Here is a 22,561-nt window from a genome sequence, read left to right as displayed (position 1 = left end):
GAAATCATATTTAAAGGGTTACGTGACCGTTTTTCAGTTTAGACTGATATTTTTACAGTGAAAATAATCACGTGACGATTTTCAGTCATCATCTAATGACTCTTTTTTAACTTCAAATCCTGACTATTTTTAAGGTTAAACTATCTTTCTTACAGTCACGTGACTTTATGTTTAGACTGATATTTTTAAAGTCACGTGACTTCTTTGTTACTAGGGTTGTTAAATTTCATGAAATATACAACTGAGTTGAAATTTCACCAAAGTGGTCATGAAATTTTGGATGTCATCTGAATAACAAGCAAACACCTGAAATTAATGAAATTTCAATAATCTTGAAATTTTTGAGTGTCGCATAGTTAATAGGCTTGATTTTTGTCAAGGCAATTTTATTTTAAGCCTTCAACACAGAAAAATTCCCTGAAACTTTCATAAACCATACAAATTTTGAAATTTCTTAGATTTCATTGACTTTTTATTAAAATTTCAGGTATTTCAGAGGAGAATTCATGAAACTTCTGATTGTTGATTCTTGATTGATTATTTGTTACCCTCAATCTTAAAATTTGTTACAAACAAAATTTTGCTAACAAACAATTTATATATTGATAAAAAATATAACTTAAATATCTGGGTTAAGTAGGATGTTAATAAAAGTTACTCAACAGAACAAATGCATTAAAAGAAAGTTGTTTATGGTTAGATCCCATATGAAAAAGTCACAGGACGGTCCGAGATATATAAAATAATATAAAACCGACAGTTGGTGAGAAAGTTGAAATAGTGCCATGTGGTGACGTTCAAGTTAGATTGAGTTTTTATGTTACCCAAACTCCCCTCTTCCTCCACTTTTTTGTCACCCACATCCACACACGACCTTGTTATTTCAATATCCTCGCAGATCCTTACATATTGATAGAAACGATTGACGAGTCTGACGTCTCCTCTTTTGAAATGACTTCTTTGATTTCCCCCCTTTATATCCTAATTTATTTTTCTCGCCGCCAAGATTCCGACAAAATTTATATGTATTAAGGAAGCGGGAATATACTCGTAAAGTTTGATGCAATGCCTCCTGAAATTTCAATTTTATTTTTGCTTCGCTGGAATTTTATACGCGTTTTACCCGTACAGACGATATGTTTAATGCATTTTTTGCTTCACATAAAATAATTGGCAGTTTAAACCCTAAGTCAACTCTTGGAAGTGAAACTTTGGAATGACAACCCTTAGAAGACAAATAAATTTGCATAATAATTATTTGGGTAATTTGTTTCTAATGGGTGGAAGCACCTGGTGCTTGCGGTCTGCCATTAGTGCTCTCATCGTTCTGTCGTCTAATGGATGCCACACCGCTCTCCCTAATCCCTCGTTACACAACTTGAGAAAAAAAATTGAATACAAAATTGGGACGTTAAATTAGCCAGCAGCAAAATAATACACACAAACGTAACCGGAAAAATTTTTCCTTCTCGTGCATGGAAACTTAAATTAAAAGCCAATACAGCCGCTCTACGGGATAAAATAAACTGGTTACCCCTGAAACTTTGCGAATTCAATTTAAAAATCTGTATATCCGCATTCAGAGAAAAAACCAACAGCAAATCGATTTTAACTTATTGATGATATTAAATAATGTTGTTTTTTGTATTCAAAATGAGACTTTTCTTCGTCTTTGTTAATTATAACTCGTTAGATATAATAGAGAAAGTAATTATTATACAGGTGTGGTAAATCCTTTGAGTAAAAAGAACAAGCTTCTAGCTCTTTCCTGCTATATTTTTTTACACTTTTTTTGGTATACAGGGTGGTTCAGTTTTAAATGTCAATAATTCACCAATCCATAGCCAATTAAAAAATAAGTTGATGTAATTTTCCTGAAAAGTGCTTCTTAAGGAAAATACAGTTCTTCAAATTTCTGTTTAAAATATCGTTTTTTTTTGTCATAACTGTCAGACCGTTGGAGCAATATTGATCAAATTTGGAACAAGCGCTTTATTACACGTTATTACAGTCAAAGACCCACTAACCACTAACCTAACCCAACTTAAAAATTGTCTTGGAAACGGAAAATTCACTTAAGAAGTTTAAAAAATATTATTGTAGCCAGTTTTCATAGTTTCCAGACAAACTAAAAGACTTTAGTTTTGAAAATTGAATTAGAAAAGATAAACATTTCAGAAGCTTAAAAATTGTGTTTGTAACCAGTTTTCATGCAAATCGAGAGACTTTAATACTAAAAATTGACTTGTAGACATAAAAACTACTTTTTCAAGAATTTGTTACTACAAATTCATACATTTAAACCTTAAAAATTGACTTGAACCCCAAAATGTGACTGAACTAATGAAAAGTGACATCAGAAGCTTAAAATTTGCATTTGAAGTAAGTTTTCATAATTTGAAGACAAACTTCAATATTTTAGTCTTGAAAATAGTTTTAGATGCAGGACATTAACATTAGATTCATGAAAATTGTCTTGAAAACGAACTTTTCGTGCTTTTTACATTGCTTTTCATTTTCTTCGAATTTTGGACTATTTTTAGTGCTTCAAAACTGCTTTCAGCTTGGAAAATCGAGTTTCAAGACTATCTTCACCAAGTTATTGACATAGCAAACTTAAAAAACAATTTTTACATTCTTCATAGACTTAAAATGGCATTCGAAGCTTTGTCACTATTAAATCGACTTCTAGACACCTCAGTGCTAAAAATTTGGGTATTTCTTAATAAACTAGACTGTTTTTAGAGTTTTAAGGCTGTTTTCAGTGCCTCAAATTGAGTTTCAAGACTATCTTTACAAAGTTTTTGACTTATCAGGCCTAAAAGCCAGTTTGTCCACTGAATATAGTCTTGAAAATGTTATTTCAAGCTTCTTCACTATTAAATTGACTTTTACACTCATAGGTGCAATAAATTGTAGCATCTCTAAGAAGTTTTTAGTGCTTTTTAAGACTGAAAAATCGAGTTTAAGACTATTTCCAAAAGTCAAGTTTCTTCAGTAATAAAAGTAAAACATTTTGGTACCAAATGCTACAATAATAGTCTTAATAACTAATTTTTAGAAATAAAATAGTCCGAAAATTTAATTTACTTCTAGACTTGTTGTCCAGTCCAGAAAATTGAGTTGTACATCAATTAAAGTCTTGAAAATATACTTTTGGACTCTCTTTAGTCCTAGTAAAGTCAGTTTTAGCATTAAAAGTCAACTTTTATATTATTTTTAGTAGTAAAAAATGAGTTTCATGCACCATACAATCTTTATCTTGATTTCCGGACTTTTTTTAGTTCTTGAATGCCAGTTTCAGACACTCAACCAGGATGGCAGTCTGAGAAAGCGAATCATAAGACCATTCCTAGTAGTAAAACAGTTTTTAGACTATTCAGTACAAATTTGGACTTTCACAAGTCTTGGATGTTCAGTTTTAAAGTATAAAACGATTTTTTAAATTGAAATTTGGAGGACTGTATCTTCCTTAGGAAACCTTTTTCAGAAAAATGACATAATGCAAGTCAACTTATTTTTTGATTAGTTATCAAATGGTGAATTATTGACTGGACCACCCTGTATTTATAGGATTGACTGTGTTCTCATATTTTTAAAGAGTTACGTGACCCATTTACAATTGCATTTGATAAGGGATTTTTGTGTCAGACAAATCAGTGGAGACGAGGGTAGTTATAAATCATTCAATTGACCCTTCTATTTTCTCTGACGTTCTTGGTCTATTTTTAAGGTGTGAAATTTGTAGGGATCATGAACAAGAAAGCCACAAAATTTATCCGTTAATTTGCTAAACCGTTCTAGTGATATTAAGGGTAAAGTGCTCGGGGGTGACAGAAGGACGGGAGGTTGTTATAAGAAGCCCTTTCACCGTTGGCATACTAAACAGCTTAAAATTGAATGTAGGAGGGCGAATAATAAAATTTTTGTATGAGGTCTCCGTTTTTTCTTTGGTTAAACACGTCTACTTAGATTGGCAATAAAAACTTCGCCAATATGCCGAGGCCGGGGCAAAAAGAGGGAAAAGACATTTTATCTTTTTTGGTCCTTAGCCAAACAGATGCATCCCGTTTAAGCAGCTTTTACATGACCGACTCCCGCGGCTTTCGAAGCCAGTCTACTTTGTCACGTTTGAAACACGAATGGAAAATCAATGCAGAAAAAGTCTCAAAAGATTTTCCAATAACGTCTTGATCCCTTATTACTCTTCGAAAAGCTGTTCTGGAAAACTGAATTTTCCTGGTAGCATAATCGTAATTGCAGTTGAAGACGTTTTGGTAAATGCACTGTAAATTTATTAATTCATCAAACCGTCGTCGGTTTGGGGAAGTTTAACTAACAATTCCGTAAGGACAAGCTGTGACGCAAAGGTATAACGTGTCTCAATAAAATGATTAATTTGGTGTCACTCTGTTGACGTTGCACTGCTGATGCCAAAGCTCGTTCACTTTAAATGGTTGCTCTATTATTATACGTTCCTCGAATTTTCGATGCTCTACTTCGGTTTGCTCTATGTGCATGCAGAATTGCCAGATATGCTCAGTTAATTTTAAGGATAATGATATTCAATTTTTAAGTGTATTTCTAAATAGTTCAAAAAAACTTTCTTTTAGTCTTGTTAGCCATTTCGGGTCAAAAACTGTCAAGGAAAACCAGCACATTTCACAAATAACGAAACCTTTTATGTGGAAATAGTGTCGTTAAAAATTTTGCTTGTGTAGAGGTAAAATCTTTGCTGTAAACTAGAAGTGGTGGAGAAGAAAATTAAAACCAAATTATACTGACGAGTAAATCTTTCACAGACAATTAAGGGTATCAGCCCAAATAAACTAAGCCGCGACCCTTAAAGAACAAAAGCTCATAAGCATGTTATTTATAGAGTAATAAATGTCCCAAAAGGCACGAAGAAGTAAATTGTTAAAATTTATTAATGGCTAAATAGCAATACATCCGGCTTTGATAAACGACGGAAGAATTTTCCCCATAAAGTAACTTTAAGGCCAATTTGGGTATTACACTAGGCCATTAATATTAATTAAATGTGATTTTATTTACGCCCTTGGCTGAACGCTGTCCTTACGGATCGATGCCTTAAACAGAATAGTGCAAAGTTAATTAGAAATTTTGTTAAAAAAAAAATATATATCCAAATGACTTAAGCCTATTACAACTTCAAGTGCTCCGTTTATGATAATTAAAGTTAATTTCAAACGGTACGTCGACCGACGCTTCCAATCTGATCGATACTTTTAATTGAACAAGCCCTGGCTCGTTATCGGATTCAATTATTTCTGAAATGCTGAATTCTTGTAGGAAATACTCGTCCGAAGCGAAACGGGAAATAAAAGTGGGTCAAGAAGGCAAATTTATCACATTGATTACAATAGAAGATCGAACATTCCTAGACTACACTATTTTAACAACTATTTTGCAGATAAAATTGATTTCTCATTATTTGCATTTCTGTAGTACATTGTAAAACTTTAACTTTAAAAGGTTAGTAAAGTCTGTTCGGAGTTTTGACTGTTATGTTGCTTAATTAGACAAAAATGGAATAAAATAGTATATTATTCGAGAGAGTATGGAATGGTACTCACGAAGATGAAATAAATTATTATGAAATAAAAAATCAAAATTGAATGAAACTTGAAATTGAATTGTATGGCTTTGCCAACCAATGGAATTTTGGACAAGTAGTCTTGGCATTTTAAACTCTCCCAACCTTCACAAACCAAAACAAAGTCAGTTTTTCAGACTTTAAAACACCGTTTCCACATGGAAAATTACATTCAAATCGACGTGGTCGAAGCCAAAACTCTTGATTCAGTCATTTTGGCAACATCGGAAAACCTCAAGATGTTTTTACTTCGTGTGGTTGGGACAACGTGGACCATTTTGACGAACTGAACTAGCTATGACATTTAATGACAGCTGTCAAGACTCATTAAACTGTAAAATGTCAAATAGTAGCGTCTCTTTAAGGAATCACGCCACAAATTGTTATTCCTAACTCTGCGGAGTTAAATTTGACAGTTGTGGCGAAAAATGATAGTTTAAGACGTTAAATTTGACAGTTGTGAAAAATGGTAGTATAAACGTTAAATTTGACAGTTATGACACTAGTTTTATGTCACTGGTGAGTGAGTTTGGACAGTTAGTGACAGCTGTCACGTGACTCAAACAAAGTATTAAAGTGTTCCTTAACGTCAGAACTGTCAAATTTGGCTCCGTAGGCTTTAAACACAACTTTCAGTGTAATTCCTCAAATTAGCAACCATTTTTAATTTTATAGATTCAGATCACTGGTAAGTGAGTTTTGATAGTTGTGACAGCTGTCACATGACGCGAATAAAATATTAAAGTGCGCCTTAACGTCACAACTGTCATGTTTGGCTTCATAGGCTTTAAACACAACTTCCAGTGTAATTATTCAAATTACCAACTTTTCTAATTTTATAGTTTCAGATCACTGGTGAGTGGGTTTTGACAGTTGTGACAGCAGTCACGTGACGAAAACAAAGTATTAAAGTGTTCCTTAACGTCAGAACTGTCAAATTTGGCTCCGTAGGCTTTAAACACAACTTTCAACGTAATTCCTCAAATTAGCAACTATTTCTAATTTTATAGTTTTAGATCACTGGTGAGTGGGTTTGGACAGTTAGTGACAGCTGTCACGTGACTCAAACAAAGTATTAAAGTGTTCCTTAACGTCAGAACTGTCAAGTTTGGCTCCGTAGGCTTTAAACACAACTTTCAGTGTAATTTCTCAAATTAGCAACCATTTCTAATTTTATAGTTTCATATCAAAGGTGAGTGAGTTTTGACAGTTGTGGCAGCTGTCACGTGTCGCAAACAAAGTATTAAAGTGTTCCTTAACTTCAGAACTGTCAAATTTGGCTCTGTAGGCTTTAAACACAACTTTCAACGTAATTCCTCAAATTAGCAACTATTTCTAATTTTATAGTTTTAGATCACTGGTGAGTGGGTTTGGACAGTTAGTGACAGCTGTCACGTGACTCAAACAAAGTATTAAAGTGTTCCTTAACTTCAGAACTGTCAAATTTGGCTCTGTAGGCTTTAAACACAACTTTCAGTGTAATTCCTCAAATTAGCAACCATTTTTAATTTTATAGATTCAGATCACTGGTAAGTGAGTTTTGATAGTTGTGACAGCTGTCACATGACGCGAACAAAATATTAAAGTGCGCCTTAACGTCACAACTGTCATGTTTGGCTTCATAGGCTTTAAACACAACTTCCAGTGTAATTATTCAAATTACCAACTTTTCTAATTTTATAGTTTCAGATCACTGGTGAGTGGGTTTTGACAGTTGTGACAGCAGTCACGTGACGCAAACAAAGTATTAAAGTGTTCCTTAACGTCAGAACTGTCAAATTTGGCTCCGTAGGCTTTTAACACAACTTTCAATGTAATTCCTCAAATTAGCAACTATTTCTAATTTTATAGTTTCAGATCACTGGTGAGTGGGTTTGGACAGTAAGTGACAGCTGTCACGTGACGTACGAAAAAAAGTTTTTTTCATTGTCAAGCTGAAGCTGTAGAGACTACTTACAGAGTGTGGTTTGTTGAATAAACACATCTACTTGGAATTTTATAATTTCCAAATAGTCCAAATTTCATTGCCTGAATTGAAATGACTCCTATTGTGTGAACTCCTTGTATTGACTCATTACTCACTGCTACTGTTTGACTGTTTAATTACATCATTTTAGTAATATTCACATAATATTATTGTTAGATGGGTATGCATAACAGACAATTTTGTCTTCTTCTCAATTACCAAAAAAGTGGCGCCAAAATACTGGCATACATAATAAATTTGTCATTTTAAATCATAATGGATTGTATTACTTTAGAAAAAGTCCATTCAATTTTCCATCAGCAACAACAACAAAAAGAACTAACTCGTCTATCCCCGTCGCTTATTAAAATTCAGCTAAAGTTTCCAACATACGTATAAGTGGAGTAATACATGCATCCACGAACAATCTATATCTATGCATATCACGAAAGTTTGGAGTTTTATGTAATGGCTCCGTCGCGTCCGGCGATCGTTAGAAAGTAAGTTACATTATGAAGTTCTACATAATCAACGATAGTGCATGTTTAAACTTGAAGTGGAGTTAGTCAACGTTTTGTAGACTTAAGCTTTTGTTAGAGTTTCATGCATTCGACGTAAAATGTTTACTGCTCTCGAACGGTTTTCCCTATTTTATTTAGCTGCAGTCAATTTTTTACATAAAAGGGCAATTATTTACAAACTCCCCACCTTCATCACTTTAATATTATATGGAATTCTGTAAACTTCCACTCCAACGGGTAACACCAAAAGGTATTTTTAGGTCTAATCTCCACGTGCCGATATCAAAACTAAGCCCTTTCGTGCTTTCGGATAGTTTTAGCTCTAATCAGTCCAGTGCACGGAACAGTTACTAAAATATACGCTCTCCAAGAAGAAAAATTCACTTTCCACCAAGTCCCATTATGATGTGTCAAATAATCGATACAACAGATAATTAAAGTCTGGTTAGGTAAATATCTGATAACAAAGGTAGAGACACCTTAAGCATATTGAATAGATAATGCTGTGCTGAATCTCCGGGTCCCGTTTACAATTAAATATAAATGAAGCCAAGTTTCTGTATCGTTAATGGAAACGAGTCGAAGTTACCGGAGCGGCAACCCTCCACTTCGACGACATACTAACCAATTAAAAAGCGAGCTTATCTCAGCTTTTGTCACGTTCCTAACTTTCCAGACATACTTTTAACTTAACGATAACAAAAACGTTGTTGAACCCTTTCTGATTTTTTGAAAAATGTTAAATATTTGTTTTATAGATAGTAGTAGTCAAATAATACATACCAGTTACAATAAGACGTACACTGAATAATTCCCGGGTAAACAATGAAAAGAGCAGGGAAATATAATATTATAGGGCTGAATTGGTTTACATAGCCGAGGGCTAGTATAGCAGACAAGGAAATCCGTAATGGGTTAATCGGGTTTGGATATTGCAATTTCCGATTTGGAAGTGAATGCCGATATGTCACGATTTATGCGGACAAATTGCTGACTTTATTAGTCGGAAAATATCGAAATTGGTATTATGAAATCTTCCAGTAATTGTTACGAACAAAGCACATACTGTATTATCATTACTCTTAGCGACAGTAAATCAGTCATTTTAGCTATTAAAAATAAATATTAATGTTCATTCCATTCTCGCATCTAATGAATAATAAAGGGAAGCTAAACGATCACGCTCTTATTTTAGGAAATATGGAACAGGCGGCATTCATTTCGCTGTACAAAGAATGCTCCTCCTTTATACAAGACCGGGGGTGGTAATAAATTATATTTCGTCGCATCTTACAGGTTGGCCGTTTTTCATAAAAAGGATGAAAAAAATTTTAAATAAGGCAGTGAAAAGCATTTTTGCTTTTGAAATATGAGACTGGCTGTCGCCGAAAATAGTTACGTCATGTTAGCGTTACGTTTTCTATCAATGTAATATATCGTATACCCCGTTGTGTTCGTTTTCATCCCTTTTTCGCTTCGACGTTGAAACGTGAGGGTGTATATTTATGTACATTAATTGTGCCTTGAAAAAAACTTTCTTGACACGTCTTTGTGGTAGTATAACTCCCAGGAATTACGAGCCAGTGATAAGGACGTATAAAGAGCCTCTTCCTGTGATAAAATGTGATATTATTACCGGGAAAATGTCTCATCAGAACTGTTTCGTAGTAATATATTTAGAATAAGTGTTCGTTTATGGAACCCCTGAAGGCAGTAAAGAAACCCAATCTGAGAATTATTAAAACCAACCAAATGAATGTGAACTTTATATCTATTTATACTGGTGTAGGCAGTAAATTGCGTAAAAGAATTTCCAGTTTCTAAAAATTCAACATAAATGTGGACATCGATTATTTTGCACATAATAATTTGTTCAATTGCTTGCACCTCCCACAAGTAAACACATTACTTGACTCCATTTTTATGATAGCCACTTCGCTATTGTATTGCTGCAGTGTGGATGACATTTCAATGATAAAGGACCACCATCCCTTTCTTAAGAGTCTGCCATAAAATATTTCAGAAAAATGTTCACTTTGCTTTTATTTTTTTGTTTTCTTCTATGGCAATTTAAATCCAATAAATCTCTTAGTGAAGAAAAAATGGGGAGTGTTCAATAAAAAATATATGACCAATCGGTTTTCCCTAATGAATCTTCTAAGCCGGGTCTTTTGGCCAATGAATCTTGGTAATGGGATTTGAGGAATATTTGCTAAGGATCCGCCTATATCGTGTCACGGCTTTTCCGTAGGAAGCCATTTGTGTGCCGAAACTGCTTTCACTACGAAATATTATGGATATTTATTTTCTCCTTCGAACCACTAATGACATTTATATGTTTTAAATTGCCCAAATTATCACCGATCACATACCCAAAGCTCGTTTAAGACCACTTCTGTCCTGTAAATTTAAAACGTCCTTAACGGTGCGGAAATTGAAGTCTCTCTAATATTTCCCATCTATAACAACACCGTTTTCATCGTGAAGATTCAATATAAAGCAATTTTCTCCATTCGAAAAGTAATTTAACAATTTTTATTTGTTCAGTCGAGATGGAACAGTAAAATTAAATTAATTCCCCTTTTCAACGATTAAATTTTTGACGATTGTGGCGTAACATCAATATTGGTTTACACTTTAAGTAATGGAACAATTCCTTCATTGAAAACATTAACAAGCTCATCATAATAAATACGGCAAAAGTTCAGACCGTTTAATTACTTTTTAAACGATTTTATAATACAGCTAGAGCCAAAATTGCGGTTCACCTTTTACATCACGGGAATTTATAAGGTAACTTTAATCCCTAATGAAACGTTATTACAAGGAGTCGTGAAGGTTTTTACCTTTCCTGATTATGGCTGCTTTGTAAAGTTACGCTTCGTTAATGTAATATAAACCGTAAAAGTGACTATTATAAAATTAATTAGAAGAACATTTTTTATTACAAATTTCACTTTTATTGTGCATTAAACTGTCTTAAATTCAATTTTAATTGTTAAAATGAACGTAATAATAATCATACAATTTTATGTTTATTAACAACATGATCTACACCGAAAACTGCGGCTATTAAAAACCAAAATAATGCTTGGCAACCTAGTGCTAACCGTAGTGGCCGATTCGTATTAGTGTCAATATTTGTTTATTGCAAATTTAGGAAAAAAGTATGCATTAATAACTGACCTAGACTAACCAAGTGCGAAATCCGCGAAATCCACCAATATTGTAAAGTAAACAAAGGAAAAAGGCGGCAACTACGCTTTAACCCACCGCCCTCTGTACAAGAAAGCCAAGAAGGTGCATGCCAACAATTTCAATATGGCCGAAATTTCAATATGGCCGAAATAGTGGTTGACAGTTTGCATTTGTTTGTATTGTGGAAATTGAGTTTTTCGATGATTACATTAATTTTTAAGGTTTAAAGTCAAGACTTGGGATTACTTGCCAAAGTAATTTTTGTTTGCTATTATATATTGTTGTTTATATGTTTATTGTTCTAGTGAAAGTATAGTTCATTGTTCTATAATTTGTTGTTGGTTTTTTAACTTAAATTCTATTGCCTCTACAATATGCCGTCCACTTGTTGTTTGCCAAATTGTAAAAGCAATTTAGGGCCAAAAGTGTCCGTGTTTTCCTTTCCAAAAGACCCTGCTCGAACCCAACAGTGGTTGAAAGCTTTGAACTGGAATGATTTTACTCCAACACAATACTCAGTGGTATGTACAATATGCTTTCTCATTCAGTAAACTTATTGCCTCTTACATACATAGGTATGTGAGTTACATTTTGAGGCCGCCTGCATTTTGAGAGCAACAAAGGTTTACTCTGAAGAAACAGGACAGCTTTTAGAAGTTCCATTGGCACATTTACATTTTAAAAGAAAGGTCTTGGTAATAATATAAAACCCATTTACCAGTTTTGCTTACCTAGCTTCAAGGATTTCCAAATTTTCTTTAATTGAGCAGTTTTCACATTAGTTTGTTGTACTTTCCAGGACAAAGGGTTCTAACCAAACTTGCTTTGGCTGGACTTTATTGGGTATAAAAAGCCATGGGTCTTGTGAACAATAACTAACCACGAATTTACTACGACGAGATGCTTTGTCCGCTGTTGCCATCTAAGTGATCAGTCACTTGGTTAGCATAGGTTCACGTTCACCTAGCATTTTTTTTTAATAATATTTAAAAAATAACCATTACAGCATAACCATGTTTTTGATTACTCTATGTGATCGGCCACTAGGTTAGCATAGGTTCACATATTCTCATATTCATTCTTTTTTCAAAACACTTCTACAATTTTTAAGAAGGATGTAATATTTGATTTCAGACTACGCGTGCGATTTGGCAACAGCGCAGACGAACTTTCCCTATCAGCTGATCAAATTCCACAAAATGCTTGTAAAATCATCGATTTTTTGAACGATTTTGTGACAAAAATTGTGGATCGTTCGCATTTTTTCTTTTTTATCTGTACTATATAAGACGTAACCTAACCCCCAAAAAAAAAATTGACTCAAAATTCGTGGTTAGCTATTCTTCACAAAACCCAAAAGCCATATCTGTACATATCTGGATCAGGAATGAAGCGTTCTTTGATTTTTCACTCACAACTTCTAATCAACTACACGAAAAAATAAAAAAAAACATATTTTCTACTGCATCTGCATAGGTTTGTGTACAAAACGAAAACCGCTAACGCCGCCATTAAAAGTGACATTCTAGGCTTTCTTGTACAAAGGGCGGTGTTTAACCTCATAATTGAAGGAACATTGAATGACATCTGAAGTTGACGTACTTACTGTCAAGTATCAGTTATTCTCTGTGAAATATGCGGCGTTGCCAGACGCTTTTTTTTTTCGTTATTAATATTTAATACTTCAACTAATTTTTATTGTTTTTAATCATAAAAATATGTTTGGTTTGGTCCGATTAGTATAGGTGGCAAGGCTTGTTTTTATAAATTGGAACTAATTGTACTGCATTGTTAATAGTACAACTCATTGTGGAACAGTGTAACAGCTATTTAAGCCTATATTTGACAACATTGCAGAAGGTAAATTGTGGTTCCTCCACCAAATCATTGTAAATTTTTGGATTTCGGAATTTTTTGAAGAAAATTGTGATTTTACCGCAAATTTTCTTTTTTTCTCTGGACTATAGAAGCTCAGGCTTTTGGATATGATGAATGTAGCATAATGCTTTATTCATCAACTCTCAAAATGTTTAACCATTTTAAATAGGTACTCACCTAACAATTTTTCCATGTTTTTCGAATACTTTATGTAAATCATTGTTCTTCAGATCAAATGGTAAATTTGATATGTACACTGTGCTTTTACTAGGCACTAGTCCTCCACTCATTTAAGTAAAATGCTTTTTAAAGTAGAGTAATATAGACAAATTACAAGTTAAATGTTTATAAATTCAACAATAAACACAAAAATTAAAACAAAAATCCAGGTTAGATACAGATGACAGTCTCCAGTCACATGATGTGTCCTATACCACATAATAGTAGGAATCACGTGTCTGTTTAGTTAAGGAATGAGTTGATACTCGATTTCCCTGTATTGGATTTTGGATTGAAGAAGTTTTGTAAATTTAAATTTATCCCTAATTAAATCTTATATAGCAATTTAAAAAAGAAGTTACTATAATAATAATGAACATTACAGCATATTATTATTTTGTGACTTCGTTCATTCATAATCATGACTAATTAATCTTGCAGCTGGCAACGCTGTAAAATTAACTTGACACCTGTTAACAATCGTCACGTGACCTGAAAAATGTCATCTTTAACCTTGAAAAATCTGTAAATTACATTTAAACAGCTGGGAAAATTGTAAAAGCTCGTCATGTTTTCGTGACAGTTTAACTTCGCAACTAAGTTAAATTGACATCTGTCAACAACAGTCACGTGACCTAAAAAATGTCATCTTGAACCTTGAAAACTCTATAAATTACATTTAAACAGCTGGAAAAGCTGATATTGTAAAAGCACGTCACGTGATCGTGACAATTTAAATTAGCAACTGGCAACACTGTAAAATTAACTTGACACCTGTCATCAACCGTCACGTGACCAGGAAGTGTCATGTTTAACCTTGAAAAGTCTGTAAATTACTGGGGAAATTGTAAAAGCACGTCATGTTTTTTATTAATTAATTTAAATTTGCAGCTAAGTTAAATTGACATCTGTCAACAACAGTCATGTGGGAAAGTGTCGTCTTCAACCTTGAAATCATCCAAATCCATAGTAATTGTGATATTCAAAAACATAATTAAACTAACAATCTTTAAATGCCAATAATTCGAAAACGACTAAAATAAATATCAACTTATTATATATTTTTGGAATGAGCAGAAAAAGATCTATCAATCAATTAGAAAATATACAGGGTGTTCCATTAAACATGTATCAATTTTTTTTTGGAACCTTTGGCATTTATACAATAATTTTTTCCATAAAATAATGACAATGCAACACAAAGTTTTTAAATTATTTTGGTTGTACGATGGACACTCAAATCTAACTTTAAAGTACACTACTAATTGTTCAGATTAAACTTGGAAAACCACTCTTTCTGATTAAAATGTACTGAAAATTAATTAATTGTACATTTTTGTCAAAAGAAATTGTTAGAGATGACATGTTTCAAACATTATTAACTTAAAGATATTTGCTAAAATGTGATTGATTAAATACAGTCTACAATCCATTTCGAAATAACCTCAAAATACACTCCAAAGATATTAAACATTGTAATAATTGTCTGTTAAAACTTAATTAAGCAAACAAATTTAGAGAATAAATAATGAAAGGCATGTTCGCGGGAAGAACCTTTATAAATTATAGAAAAGCAAATACCTTTTCCTATTAAACCCTTTAATAGAATCCCATCCAAAATTGAGGTTTTAGGCTATCAAGACCTTTTAAAGATAAATTACTTCAATTCATTTGAGCTTGGAGATTTGCCCAACTAGCGGATAACTTTATATTGTATTTACCAACTAAAGCAATTGCCAAGTTTGGAAGAAGGAGAGTATCGTTGGCTGTGCCAGGCCCAGAAATATTACTTTATATTATTAGCGACATCTCCTGGAGATATAATTCCGCTCGAGATGTTTGAAAAGAAAACCGTTTTTAAAATACCTTTTAGCAACGAAATCGGTTTCAGTCTGGTGAACACTGTCAGACTGAAAAGATGTTTTTCAGTCATTTAAACTGTAGCTTGTCTGACGTATACAAGAAAAGCTACTTAACTCTTAACCAATGTAAGCAGGTTTATCGATATTTTGATGTGAATTTCTATTCAGGATGAAGTGGTTTTCTGCGGAATATTGACGTGGAAAATGAAAAATTGCTTGCAAAAAAAACGAAACAGCAACAATCACGGATTTACTGCCCCTTATTCGCAACGCAGTTAAGTGCTATAATTCATTATATTTCCCTTGATAATAGCTCAAGTTCCTTAACATAACACAAAGTTATCAACTGTTGAGGCTCAAGGCTATAATGAATTGAAGTAATTTATCTTACGCCCTTGATAGCCTAAAGCCGTAATAGGGCCCTGGGTCCTATTTGTCTTAGACTGGATTTTATCACTATCGCAACCTAAAATCCGGCAGCATATTGCTAAGCACGTCTGGATGAATTAAAACAGTATCGACAAACTGCGAAAAAGACTTAAAAAGTTTCTCGACTTGTCTGCTACAATCCAAAGTGGATTTGCTCGTAATTGTCAAATGAGAGAACAGTGTATATTGTTTGAGAAGGGATTACTTTGTGGCTTTTCGGACCGAAGATAAAAGGATTCCTCGGATCAAAAAGGGATAAAACGATTTTTTTTTTATGGATATATTGAGGATGCAAAAGCAGATTTATAACTTGCCAAAATAGCAAACTAAAATAAACATTAAATATGTAATCCGATCGTAGAGATTTAAGAGCGAAAGGAAGGAGCACATCAATATAATCGTATTTACGAACACGAACATTCACTTTTCCTTAATGTAATAATCCAGCCTGAGATTTCGTTATAGCAATAATTAGTAAAGACACAGATTGAGGGACGATACGCTTCCAAATCCCTGCTATTAGCACTTTACGCTTGTTGGATAATACAATCATATCAGTCCCTTGTTATTAAGTCAACTTTAGCAATATAGGTTTGTCAGTTAATCCACGTAATTGTCTTAACTCCTTGAATTGTATGGTGGATATCCATATTCAGCACAGACTTCATAAAGATTCACGTCGCGTATAAAAAAAAAAACAAAAATCGCAAATCCACCGGTCCGAGCAATGTTTTGTATCTGGAGCACCCCCGAGAACAATTCTTTTAAAGTTTATGCCCCATAAAATAAATTTCTCCAAGATTTTCTGGTCATGTCATTCAGCCTTGTTTCAGAAGCTAATGCCGTTTGCGCTCTTGTTTATCCCCGAGCCTTTTTACTACTTTAAAAGGACCAGTAAATACTCGATAGTGTACAACAACAGGTGTGTTAAAAGGTAATTTCCTGCTAAATTACGTCTTGTTGAAATATTCATTTTCCGGGATGCAGGGAAATCTATGCATAGGAAACTCGTTAAATTTAATGGCAGTTTGCAAAACTCTGGTGGGTAAATTGGCTCATCTCTCAGTCGGATAAGGCTCTGTGTGTCTTGATGATAACAGATATTCTCTGGAATCCTCTGTAATACCCACTTACAAATGCGATGTGTAGTTCTGAATGCAGGTTTTAGGGCGGTATTTTCATATTTTCTGCTTTACAGTTGTATTTCTGTGAATAAATAATTCCACTCGGCTAAAAAGTTTAAGCTTTCCAAACAAAATTATTTCACCAAATACTTATACATACTATTATCTGCTTGCATTGCCATTATCTGCTATAAATGTTTTATAAACAGTTCGTAAATAATTACGTTTAATGGCTTATCCGGGTTAAAATGTGGACGATGCTGTAAATAGCCTAAACTATGTCAATAATTTATTATTGACAAAGGAATATTTCAGATATACGGAAAATCACAGTAAACTAGAAGTTTGTGACATTTGACACCATGTTGATAAATTGCACTTGCAAAAAAAGCAGACAAAAACAGTAAGTTTTATTATTTTAATGTTAAAATATGCCATGAATTTTGTAAATTGTTTAAACTAGGCTCAACTGACTTATCTAGACTAGACAAAGATTTATCTAGCAACTGAGACAAGAATTATTAAGGACGTTTGTGATTTATTGCGTTGTAAAGACACGTGTGCGTCTTTTATGGATTATCTCTCATTTCCACACGTTTCACTTTATTATCATTTCGAACAGGTTTTTTTTCTAACCACAATTCCAGTGGGAATTTTAATTATACGGCTACAATATACAATCACACTAATCTACTTTCGAATTAATTAATTCAAATTGGAAGCTATAGAGTCTATTTAATAATAACTCACCGATAATCGAGTGAACTATAATCATGTAAATGCGTTTAGCAGCGTATCATCAGGTACGTCAGATGCATAACGGCCGATGGAATTTATAATCCCCGACAAAACCGTAAATGGTACGTTAAAAAGTGCGAGGCCTATAATTTGCACCTCGTTTCGAAATTAGCAAACACAACTTTGGAGCGGGTATAAAAATCAATAGTGTATTAAAAAGGGGGGAGAAAATTCGAAGTCTCAACGGAACACCGGCACGTAAACACGAAATGTAATTTTGAGCATCGTCGACGTTTTGACGATATTAAAAAACATCAATATTAAAGTTACGATGCAGTATTTTGACAACCAACACAAAAAGTCTGATTTTCCCATTCAGAAATCGGGTACAATGAGCTCAAGTTGACCTTGGCTTTCAACTGCAGACCTCGGAGTAATTAGGAACTATTTTAGGACTTCATTCATAACTTTCAGCCCGGAAAATGATTAGTCCGAAGTTTTCCCCACTAATTTTTAATTGCCACAAATTTGAACGCTCAATTTATATTTATTCTTCTGTTCCTTTACAAATCCTTCAACAAAGCTTTCATATCTGCGGTGCACACAGGGATTATCAAAGAAAAGGCGAAAATTGCATTGTTTGTGAGCAGGTGAGGTTTAGCAAAGAGGCACTCAAAATGGGGACAAATTCTTTGGAGGCGTTTTATTTTTGTTGCAAGTTTTGCATAACTGCAAGTCCAGATTCTTATATTAAAACATTGTGGTTTTCCATTTCTTGTAAGAAACAGTAAAATTTTATTTTTAACATTTAAACCTCAGTTTGTGGACTTAATATTTAAGCTTAAAAAAGTTAAAATATTTACCTTTTAGGTAAATACACTTTTACCTCATATAAGCATAAGGATTATACCTTAAACCTAGTGATGGGTAAATTAAATATTCTACTGCTTTATCAGGAAAAATTTGATCCGTAAATTACCAGTACATTACTGGTAAATGACAAATACTGTGTTTCTGGCAATTCAAAGTTTGACACCATTTTTCTTCCTGACTGTACCAAACTTTGCAGTGTTTCTTAGGTTATTGGATAGGAAATTTAATGAGGATTTCAAAAATGTGCTTAAAACAGTCATTTTCTTACTACAAGTCGGCTTTACAGACAATTTTGTCTCTGACTGCCCTTGAAACTGTGTTTCTATCAGCTCAAACTTTGATTTCTAACTGTAACAAATTTTGCAGTGTTTCTCAGGTTATTTAATAGGAAATTTAATGAGGATTCCAAAAATGTGCTTAAAACAGTCATTTTCTTACTCCAAGTCGGCTTTATAAACATTTTTGTCTCTGACTGCCCTTAAAACTGTTTTTCTGTCAGTTCAAACTTTGACATCGCTTTTTTTCCTGATTGTACTAAATTTTGCAGTGTTTCTAAGGTTATTGGATAGGAAATTTAATGAGGATTCCAAAAATGTATTTAAAACCGTCATTTTCTTACTCCAAGTGGATTTTATAGGCAACTTTGTTCCTAATAGTCCTTTTAAACTTTGTTTCTGACAGTTCAAACTTTGACACCGTTTTTCTTCCTGACTATACCAAATTTTGTAGTGTTTCTCAGGTTATTGGATAGGAAATTTAATGAGGATTCCAAAAATGTGCTTAAAACAGTCATTTTCTTACTCCAAGTCGGTTTTACAGGCAATTTTGTCACTGACTGTCCTTAAAACTGTGTTTTTGTCAACTCACACTATAACACCGTTTTTTTCCTGACTGTACCAAATTTTGCAGTGTTTCTCAGGTTATTGGATAGGAAATTTAATGAGGATTCCAAAAATTTGCTTAAAACCGTCATTTTCGTACTCCAAGTGGATTTTATAGGCAACTTGGTCCCTAATTGTCTTTTAAACTGTATTTCTGGCAGTTCAAATTTTGACACAGCTTTTTGTCCTGACTGTACCAAATTTTGTAATGTTTTTTTTGTTATTGGATAGGAAATTTAATGAAGATTTCAAAAATGTGTTTAAAACCGTCATTTTCTTACTCCAAGTGGATTTTATAGGCAACTTTGTTCCTAATTGTCCTTTTAAACTTTGTTTCTGACAGTTCAAACTTTGACACCGTTTTTCTTCCTGACTATACCAAATTTTGTAGTGTTTCTCAGGTTATTGGATAGGAAATTTAATGAGGATTCCAAAAATGTGCTTAAAACAGTCATTTTCTTACTCCAAGTCGGTTTTACAGGCAATTTTGTCACTGACTGTCCTTAAAACTGTGTTTTTGTCAACTCACACTATGAAACCGTTTTTTTTCCTGACTGTACCAAATTTTGCAGTGTTTCTCAGGTTATTGGATAGGAAATTTAATGAGGATTCCAAAAATGTACTTAAAACCGTCATTTTCTTACTCCAAGTGGATTTTATAGGCAACTTTGTCCCTAATTGTCTTTTAAACTATATTTCTGGCAATTCAAATTTTGACACAGCTTTTTGTCCTGACTGTACCAAATCTTGTAGTTTTTTTTTGTTATTTGATAGGAAATTTAATGAAGATTTCAAAAATGTACTTAAAATAGGCAATTTCTCACTCCAAGTGGGTTTCACTGGCAAATTTTGTCTCTCTGACTGTCAAACTCTTCTTAAAAGTTGCAAAAATCAGCTGCTCAGAAAAGATTTTTTGCAATATTCAAAACGTGTTTCTGAGATTTTTAACAGTTATTTTGACAGCGGTCACGTGACTTCCTAGCTAAATTATTCTCCAAAAACCACGTGGTATCTGTCACTAATGTCAAAACTGTCAAAATTTGCCTAGAACTTGCAATAATTACAGTTTAAGACAGTTTTTCTACAGTTTTTTGAAATAAGACGTGTTTCTGAGATTTTTGACAGTAGTCACGTGACTGCCTAGCTAAATTATTCTCCAGAAACCACGTGGTATCTGTCACTAATGTCAAAACTGTCAAAATTTGCCTAGAACTTCCAATAATTACAGTTTAACACAGTTTTTCTACAGTTTTCGAAATAAGACGTGTTTCTGAGATTTTTGACAGTAGCCACGTGACTGCCTAGCCAAATTATTCTCCAAACAACCACGTGATATCTGTGACCTGTGACTAAGGTCAAAACTAACAAATTGTTTTTACAGTTTTCGAAACAGGACGTGTTTCTGAGATATTTATGACAGTTATTTTGACAGTAGTCACGTGACTGCCTTGCTAAATTATTCTCCAAAAACCACGTGATATCTGTGACTAAGGTCAAAACTAACAATTTTTTTTACAGTTTTCGTAACAAGGCGTGTTTCTGAGATATTTATGACAGTTATTTTGACAATGTAAATAAAATACTGGTAAATTACAAATTGTTTAAATTATAATATCTTTAGGTTTGCGTCATTTTTCTTATCTCAAAACATATTATGTGTCATAATTGAATCATGAGATAATAAAAAAGTGATAATGCTCTTTTTTAGAAAATGCTACTTGTTCATAAAAAAGTTATAAAATTCCAATTCGTTCTTTTATTGATAAACCAAAATTCTCTAAAGTAATAAATAACAAATTAAATCAGCCTTTTATTTTTCAAGATTTTATTTTGACAACATTGACCAAAAATTGCTTGAATGAAATTAATGACATCCATTAAAGGAAAATGATATTTTTCAAGCAAATTTCAATTAGACCCATAAGTTTACTGGTCAAATTAGAACTTACTGGTAAAATTGGTAAATTGTCCTATCACACTGAATTTCATTTTGCCTTACTGGTAAACAACCGGTCACTGTAAATTTACGTCCATCATTACTTAAACCTTAAACTACATACGTAAAAGATAATTTTTCTGAGGGTTGGCAATCAAGTGTGGTTATACCTGAAAACAAACAGGTATAAACCCTTAAAATCTGTTCCGGTTTAATTTGGCAAGAAGCATTTTTAAGACACTCGAAGCACCGACTCTAAACGGGAAGAAACACTAAAGCATTAAGTGGAATTAACGAATTCGACCCTATTCCAGACCGAAATTACACTAAAGGCAACTAACGACTACCAAAATGTTGGGCATGTTATTAGCCCTTTGCCCGTTTGTAGTCGACGCGGTATTTAAACTGAGAGACAAGACCGATTAAAACGATTATTAGGAGTGGCCATTTGTATATCGTGTGCTTTAGTACCCCGTTGTAAATTTAATGAGGCGGACCTTGTCCTTATTTGATATTAAAGCGGATCTGATTTAGCTTGTCATTAGCGGGAAAGTGTCTGTTATTAGACAAACGACTCAAAATTTATCTTTTCAATTTCCGTCAAAAAATTATTATAAATTTTAAGTACTCTCATTAGTAAATAAGCATTTTTTGAAAAATAATTACAACTTGACAAAACTGTAACATGGTTTACAAAGATACTAAAGTATTTCAGTTTGCGTTTTACCAATAAATAAATTAAAAACAAAATCGTACCAGCCACCAATTGTCCAATTTCAAATTGAATGTTATTTAATTTACACCAGCCTTGTCGACTCTAAATTGAAAGGACAATTTGTACGATCCACCATAAAAGAACAATCAACAGATTGCCTCCAGGTGTGTTAAGGGTGGAAACCCTGCTTTGTTGTGGATCAAGGGAGCTTAACACCAAAATAAACCAGTTCCTTTGTTAATTTTGTTGAGCTTACAAAAATAATTTGGTAGCTAGTAGTTGAATTTGCAATTAGGGTAATAATGTGTTGGATCAAATGTTGCTTTTAGTACTTAAAGCATGTCCACTACAAGTTCGAATTGTATTATTAACAGTTTGAGTGGCTAAATTGGTTTGCTTTCGACGTGTTAAATAAGTACTTTAACCTAAAAGTGACAGGCTAAATTAGCGCTGAAAGATGTAAGAATTATTGCACAGTCCAGGACTTTTTAATTTAACTTTTTTCCCTTTATATTTAAGTTTTGTTGTGCCGTTTTTCCTGTTTACTCTCAACGAACGACGGTGAAATATTCCTGCCTGAGTTAAATCAGAATCTTAATTGGTT

At 33.3% G+C, this 22,561-nt stretch overlaps 1 protein-coding gene and 1 long non-coding RNA gene across 5 annotated transcripts in view; one reads left to right on the top strand and one right to left on the bottom strand.

Moving 5' to 3' along the window:
• LOC145735418 (uncharacterized) overlaps window positions 1–22,561 on the bottom strand; it is a 67,713-nt gene that overhangs the window by 8,872 nt on the left and 36,280 nt on the right. The window contains exon 1 of one of the 4 annotated variants that reach the window (XM_081989319.1): window positions 13,358–13,532. The exons of the other annotated variants lie outside the window; for them this stretch is intronic. The gene's annotated coding sequence lies outside the window, so the exon portion shown is untranslated. Of the gene's footprint in view, window positions 1–13,357; window positions 13,533–22,561 lie in introns of those variants that run through there. 4 annotated transcript variants of the gene reach the window in all.
• On the top strand, window positions 11,665–12,154 carry LOC145735417 (uncharacterized). Its single transcript, XR_014179668.1, has 2 exons — window positions 11,665–11,823; window positions 11,878–12,154. It is a non-coding gene; the product is annotated as an uncharacterized LOC145735417 (long non-coding RNA).

The sequence above is a fragment of the Ips typographus genome, linkage group LG11, assembly GCF_016097725.1.
Source record: "Ips typographus isolate SLU linkage group LG11, UJ_Ityp_2.0, whole genome shotgun sequence".
In the NCBI taxonomy this organism is placed as follows: domain Eukaryota; kingdom Metazoa; phylum Arthropoda; class Insecta; order Coleoptera; family Curculionidae; genus Ips; species Ips typographus.
The sequence above is the reverse complement of the archived record's forward strand: the minus strand, read 5'-3'. Positions and strand labels throughout refer to the sequence as shown.